General features: G+C 32.7%; 1 long non-coding RNA gene across 1 annotated transcript; it reads left to right on the top strand.

The window, feature by feature from the left end:
- Positions 1-2,544: 2,544 nt before the first annotated feature.
- On the top strand, positions 2,545-4,121 carry LOC141388164 (uncharacterized). The gene is made up of 2 exons (XR_012408745.1): positions 2,545-2,676; positions 2,734-4,121. It is a non-coding gene; the product is annotated as an uncharacterized lncRNA (long non-coding RNA).
- Positions 4,122-8,331: the final 4,210 nt, after the last annotated feature.

Here is an 8,331-nt window from a genome sequence, read left to right on the forward strand (position 1 = left end):
TTATACAAATATTAAATGCATTTTATTTTCTTTGGGATACTTTGCAATGGCTTGCATTTTAATTGCATCTTTGAACTGATTAAAAATGCAATAAGAAGAGTGCCTTTAAATTCAATCCAAAACACTACATCAAAAGCTGTGATTTGGATCGAAAATGGAGTGCATCCTAGCTGCGCGCTCTCTTGTAATATTCATAAGTGAATTCATAGGAAAAGATGTACTCCAACGGCAAATGTACCGTACACTTGTAGTGATTCAACTGCATCCGGGGATGCGATTTCAACTGTCAACTCCATTTCTGATACGTCAAATGAAATCCAATGGATTTCAGATGAGTTTTTATTTTATTTATTTACTTTGTAATTGAAGCCCAATTATATCTACCTATATGTGTCGGTAACTCGAAAAATTACTGAATTCCACTACTGTTGTGCAATCCTTCAATAAATTTTTTGAGTTACCGACTAAAGTCGTTAAAATTAAAATGCTTGTAATTTCGGTAATTAACGATACTTTTCGGTAAGTTACTGACTTTTTAATGTTACCGATATTTTTCGGTAACTCAAAAAATGAGTTTCAGAATCGCACTACTGGAGCTTGACTCTTGTTCTATGAAAATTTTGAATGAAAAGTATTTTCTTTATCAAATTGTTCATTGACATTTAGTTCCTTTATAAATGTTTTCATTTCAAATTTTCATAGAACAAGAATTAATACACGGTTTACATATAACCGGATTTAACAAACCGACTGGGTTTTAAATGTCAATTCCATTGCTTATATTTCAAACAAATCCTCTCAAAGAAGGTTAACCCTGCAAAAAGCTTTAATATAAACAGCATATAAGCCCCCGATTTAATTTATTTAGAATAGATGTACTTCTAGACGTAACTTTTACGCAAAATAAGGATAGACAAATTTACCCCATAAAAGGCTATATACACTAGAGTTTGTTGTCATGATATATTGCTCTGTTTCGATATATTTGACATAAAATATATTAAAACACCCGTCAAACACATATTTGGAGAACCTTTGCCATTGTGATATGCCTTAGTGTAAACATACTTTAATATTGATAAATACGTCGTACGCCAAAATGAAAATAACCGAGTACCGAGTACTATAATCATATGCAACCATATAGAAGTAGTTGTGCCATTTTAATGACACCATTATCAAGGTAGATGCATTAGTCCACCAGTAGTGGGATACTCTAACGCATTTTTTGGTTACCGGCAAAAATCGATCAAATTAAAATGACAAATTATGAATAAGAAGTTTAAATAAAAGTTGACATCACTGTTGGTATCGGTAGAACTTTGCGACTACTTTTTATTGGTCGCTAACTTACCGAATAATATCGGTTATTACCGAAATTATAAGCATTTTGATTTTAACGATTTTTGTCGATAACCAAAAAATGCGTTAGGGAATCCCACTACAGATCGAAGATATGAACTTTTAATATTTTACGTCGAAAATTATCGCTAAATAAACTGTTATAGGTGGAGTGTATTATAAGTCTAATAGTACGTTTAGACTTACAAATTCCACTCGATTTCAAATGTCAATTCCATAGCGCATATGATAAATCAAATCGAGTGGATTTAAAACTATGATTTATTTGACGAATACACTGTGAAATTGACATTGGAAATCGAGTGGATTTATAAGTCTAAACCTACTACAAACGTACGTACAAAACTCACGGAGAATTTTCATTCAGAATAATTAATTTCGGGCTTAACTCTAGTAATTTTTCCATAGGTAGATACTGTTGCGCTGATCACGGGAATGTAAATTCTTGGGAGAAGGACCCGGTTATCCTGTTATTTGACCCGAAACTCCGGGTACAAAAACCGGGTTAGACCCAGCTCTATTGAGCCGATTCCTACAAAATGGGTGTCATTGGAAAGCTTACAGAAATACCTATCAAACAAGTAGCGATAGATATAGAATGATAGTGTTACTTTCATGCGTTCAGGTGATATAGTCCAGAAACCGATTTTTGGATTTTCCCATAAAACCCTCAAAAAGTCAAAATGGGTCCCTTATGGCTGCTCGCTTAATGTGTACCAGATTATAGCACTCAATTTTACCTTTCCAAAATGGTGCAATATGTTGTAAAATGTTCGCTAGATCCAGAGATATGGACCTTAGAATCTTGACATCCCGGTTCTGTTGGGCTCATTTTTTTACAATATAAGTACCTAAAAACAACATTTTTTGGGCTATATCTCCTGAACACCTGAAAATAATCCCACTGTATGACCACTTGTTGGATAGGTATTTCTATAAGCTTTCCTTTTTGTAGGAATCGGTTTTGTAGAGCTGGCTCTAAACCGGGTTTTGTACACGGACTTTCGGGTCAAATAACCGGATAACCTGGTCCGTCCCCCAAGAAAATTATACATTCCCTTGATCAGCGCAACTGTATGTACCTATGGAAGAAATTTCAAAAAAAATCGGAGAGTTTTTACTAAACTAGAGTTTAAAATTTTTGTTGCAGCAATTCACCTGTCCATCTACCTTTTTTATTGTGTCATGGACAATTTGTATGAAATCATTGTATCAATGTATAAATTTGATCATTTTCCTCGAACTTTCAATTTAACAAATCAATAAGAAACAATTTAATTTATAGCGATGTTTTTTAATAGGAAATTATCTTTGGTAAGTAAAATTTTAACAGATTGCCCAGAATACAAAAAGTAAAATGTTTTCTTTCAGATGGAGCAACATAAGACAAAAACATCATTTGATGGGATGATTCAAGGATCTCATTCAATGTCATATTGTACATACATGTTGTTTGACACATTCGTACAAAAGATACTAAATGCTGGGCATAAGTTGAATATACGGACCGGATAAAAAAATTCGGTTTGAAGGAAAATTTTGTTCGCGTTAGCCGAGATTTGTTCCTGTCCACAGGAGAAAGTCTTAAATCCCCGGCTATATATGAAAAAATTTCGATTTAAAATATACATATCGTCAAAACAAACGGATTTTTTGAACTTTCGGAGCCTATATCTCGGGAAGTATGGACTTCCTGCCCATGATATATATATTGGCGTGATCAGCAGTGCATGTCCTATCTGTGGTAAAAATTTCAGGTCGATCCGAAACCAGTCCAAACATTCATCCTGCTCCAAATGCTGTAACATGCAATTAAGCGAACTGACTTTAGTAACCCCGGCTTATGGTGAATGTTTGGAATGGATACGGATCGGTCATGAAAACATTTTCGATTTAAACAAGCATTTTGTTCGGGTATGCGAGATTTGTTCTATTAAAGTAAACTTTTGACAAAATTTTCGGAGCCTACATCCCGGGAAGTATGATATACAGCATCGATTGAGTCCAAACATTCATCCTGCTTTTTGAACTTTGAAAAATTGTGTACAGATTTCGTAACTTTTGTGCCAGACACTGAAAATAACACATGAAAATATTTTAGCTTTTAGGAGAGAGCTGAGGTGAATGAGCTCCCTTTCTCCCTTCTTATCCATAAGCTCAAAACATTTTCATGAAAATTTTCATAGTCTGGCACAAGAGTTACTTCTCACTTTTAGCCACCCCTCGCGAAAATATTTGAAAATGTCAGGGTATATGCTAGTTAAATGAGCCCCGAGTTATGTAATGTCAATATTGATGTGAAATTTTAAATAAAATAATATTTATGGCCGGTTTCACTAAGGCGTTTCGAATACAAATTCGAATTACAACCAAACTCATGTTATTGTACAATTTTTGTATGATAAAAATGAACGACATATTTTTTAAACAGACAGAGGTTTGGTAGTAGCTTGTACCAATTTTTATTAGAATCGTCTTAGTGAAACAGGTATTCTAATACTAATTGGTACAAAAGGTAACACGGTATATACCGAAGAGGTAAAGATAAATTTTAATGGGGTCACTGTTCCTGTCTAACGGTGAGATATGGTTATGAGTGATGAAGTTTGTTCTGATTAAGAGTTTTGACTAATGATATGCATATGTATTTATTGTGTTCTTATACATATTACCCTCCCCCAATATGTAAATTTTTCTTCTTTGGGCATTCATATGAATAAATATAAAAAATATGAATAAATAAATAAAAATAAACAAAATCTGTGTCAGTTTGATTGTTGGATTTAGCGGTGGCATAGGCCTTTGTTGGAGCTCTGATATACCAAGGCTAGTTTAAATAACCCGTATTCATAATCTACTTCACTTGGAGACCTTATGGTCCATTGTGTTCATTCTATAGAGTGTTAAAAAATGAGTTAACAAAAATAGGTAGTGTGGACAGAGAGAAGTTGTTGACGAATTTTAAGGAAGATCTTAAACATCTTAGGTTCTTCATTTGGAGAGGATTGGCCAAATTGTCTTGGTGACTTTGCAGTTTGATTCGTTAAACCAAATCGTATCAATGGTTTTAGAAAGTACTTGGGTTATTAGGATAAAGCTAAAAGCTTAAAATTTGGATGAGCTTCAAGGGTACTTCTTAAGTGGGTTTTGGAATGGAACAAAAATCAATATTCCGTAAAGGAATAGACATAGAACTCTGAAACTTGGCATTAGAGTGACTGTTGATTGATGTATAATGATGAGATATGGAGTTGGTTTTGAAAATACGCACTATAAGAATACGAAAGGTAGTTTTCAGATAGAGTAATATTTCTGAATTGGGGTCGTATTTGGTATGTTGGTTTGAGATATGGATATGGTTTGGAAATGCGTAGTAAAAGTTTTTGAAGTTACCTTAATTGGTGTGTAGGGGTGAGAAGTCGATAAGTACCAAATGGTACTAAGGGCCTGTTCATGTATGTCGATAAGAAAACGAATGCGGAAGAAAAACTACCAAATTTGAGTGTGTATTTCAAATTTGTTTTTTGTTTTGAAGCAAAAGCAAATGAAATAATATTTCAAAAACTAAAGTTTGGGTGTCTTTCATGCGCACACATTTTCGTTTCGAAATACATAAACTGGGGGTAAATGTTGATATTGGGTTTAGGTCTAAGTACTGGAATTCTGATATTTGGTCTTAGAGTAACATTTAGTGTGGAGGGTTGAGATATGTCGATGTTTACATTAGGCAATTTTCCTTGCGGCAATTGTCAGTTTGATGGAGAGAGGGGTGAAGAATATGGTATGCCTCTATGTACCCTCTCTCACCGACAAGCTGACAATTGCCGCAAGGAAAATTGTCTAATGTAAATATGGACTATGGAAGTTGTTTTGAAAAGTACAAAATTTTACAGAATTTGGTAAAATTTGTTTTGGTAAACTAACTTTAAGTAAAAACCGCTAACATCTGGGAAGTTTTTTTGCGGATTCTGAAACAGCAATGTTCATGGATGAGAAACATCCAAAAACAAGAAAAAAAATGCTGGACGGATTTTTAAATAAGTCGCGGTCAAACTTCACATTTTTAGGTTTTCGTGATTTAGCTTGGAAACCGCAAGTCCTATCGAAATGGAGATACAGAAAATGTAACTACGAAAATTTTCTAGAGGAATGACGTTTATTATTGGTTCCCAGGTTGTACCATTTTTGAGATAAAGAGCTCATGTTAAATTTTTAATTTTTTTTTTGCTATTGTTTCGCGATTTTGCTTGAATGCGGCAAGCCTTATAAATATCTGTGAAAATTCTCTTATAGCTGTGAAAATTCTCTATAAGACCGGATTATGTAATTTTTCGTAGGTTGTACCATTTTTTTAGATATATAAGTTTAAGTTGGGAAATTGCAGTCATGACGTTTTATAAGGAGACGATACAGAATTGAATTGTCCCAATTGGAACTTCTATATCTCAAAAACGGTAAAACCGACGAGAATACTATAAAGTTCAATGAAGTAGAGAATTTTCATAGCTACAATATTTTCTTTTGTTGCATTTCGATAGGACTTTCCAGTTTCCAAGCAAAATCGTTAAAACCTAAAAGGCCATTAAAATGCCAACTTGAATCGCGATTTATTTAAAAAGCGCTCTGGCGATTTATTTAAAAAGCGCTCTGGCGATTTTTTGTTTTTTATTTTTCTCATATATGAACATTGCAGTTTCAGAATCTGCAACAGTTTTCCAGGTGTAAGCACCTTCAATTTTAAGTTGCTTCAAGAGCACCGTGAAGTATTAGTGGTGCTATCAATAGAGGTGGAATTCGGAAATTTGGCATTATAGTCGCTGTTGGTGTGTAGGGTTGAGAAATGGATGTGGTTTTGATATACGTACCATACTTAATGACACAGCATTTGTTTCAAATTGTTATTGCCTAAAGGGGTAGAGCTGAAATTGTTAAATTGGTATTAGTAGCAGTTGGAGTTACGAGTGGAGATAAGGAGGAAGTTTTGGAAATTCGTACTTATGTATACGAAAAGTATTAAATCGCGGTTGGGATATAGTTTTGGATATGAGGATGTAATTATAAGTACTAAATTTGGTACCGTTTTGGTATTGGGCTAGGGAATATGTAGAAGTGGAATTCCGATTTATTATTTGTCTGGTTCACTGTTAGCGGTGGTCGTACAATAAGTGTACTAGAAGTATTAAATAATACTAAATATTGAAACAGTGATATTGAGTGAACCGTTAAATGAAATTTATTATGAGGGTCACTGTTGAGATTGGATCAGCATGTTTATTAAAATTCGCTTTAAATGTATGAAAGGTTTCTACATGTAATACCATTGGCATTGGGTGAACAAGAAGAGCTAAAACTGTAAAATGTCAGTTAAGGTCCTGATTTTTGAAAATTGTACTGAACTGCAAATTTGATTATATTTTAACGCGAATTCTGTTTCTAAATAATACGCTGTAGGTAAAAAAGTCAAACGTATCTTATCAACAATTTTTTATTCTGAACGTTATAGTAAGTTCATTTGGCAACCCAGATCTATGCAGCTAATGTTTTACAAGAAGGTTTTCACCCCTGATAATAAAAAAGGCACAAAAAATGTCTCAAAAAATAACTGTTATATAGGGTAAAAATTTTTGAATAAATGTTTTCTATATTTTGATATAACAAATTTCAAAAAACGGTTGGAAAATAGGGATAAAATCTTAAAAATACCCACATCGCTTTTGATGTGTAGGGGAGTAAGTATTCCTTTTTCGCATACGAAGTAGCGGGCATTTTGCTAGTTTTTATGTATTCGAGTGATTTATGACTATATTATGTATTGCGCAACCATACTTTAATTGCGTTGTAAAGGCCTCGTCACGTAAGACGTTTTCTGGCTGGCTGAAGTCATCGGCTGGCATATTTGGTAAATGAACAAAAGGAAAATGGTAACATATGATAACTATCATGGTTTAATAAGAAAGGTTAGCCAAAGCTTTATGTCAATTTAAATTTTTTTCATTCGAGTATGCCTAAAACTTCAATACAATATAAACAAACTGTGTATGTGTGTGTGGTGTTTGAATAATATGCCAAACAATTTTAAAAACAATCGAATTCAATGATTTTTAAAATTGTTTTTAGATCATTTATGTGGAAGAAATTGGTGAGATTTGCATTGAAGCAATCAGTTTATCATATTCACAACTCGATTATGTAGAGAAAACTTAACTCTTCATTCATTTTTCGCGTTTTTTATAAAATGCTCAAAAAATACATTGTAAACAAACCCACTTTTATTTTGAAGTTTTAGGAATTCAAGAAAAACAAGGGTTCTATAGATTTTTTCATTTAAATCTACCTCTTTACTTATACCATGATAACTATGTTATCATTTTCCTTTTGTTCATTTACGAATACGCCAGCCGATGATGCTGACTTCACAAGTCATGCCGCTTATGTGACGAGGCCTTTAGTTGTAATGTCACCAACTTCACAAAGCATCCAACCACTAAAACACCAACAAATAATTATATTACTGTATTTTATTAATTTTATTTGAATTTATGTTTATTGAAAGTGTAAAGTTTATAATTTCGGCAGGCTGTTTCTTAATACAACATCTTCTATTTTCGAAAAAATTACCTTGCTTAGATGTTCCATATGGTAGCAACTTCCATCGATCTAAAAAAAATATAAATATCAAAAAATGTTCTTTGCAAGTGATTCTGTGAGAAATTTATCTTTTAGAACCCAACTGCACCATTAAATTAAAACAAAAATTATTATTCTTTTATAGTTTGGTTTATTAACAAACTTTTTAAAGTTAAATCATACATTTAAATAAAATTTTGTTAATTTATAATAAGACAATATTAAATTATACAATTTTAATTTTTTTTAAATAATTAAAAATAAGTACCAAAAATAACGTTTCAGATTCGTATACAAAATAAATTATTGTATATGGGTTTATAAAATTTTAGTTTTGAATGA

The sequence above is a fragment of the Musca autumnalis genome, unplaced genomic scaffold (genome assembly GCF_047663935.1).
Source record: "Musca autumnalis isolate F117 unplaced genomic scaffold, ASM4766393v1 scaffold_65, whole genome shotgun sequence".
NCBI lineage: Eukaryota > Metazoa > Arthropoda > Insecta > Diptera > Muscidae > Musca > Musca autumnalis.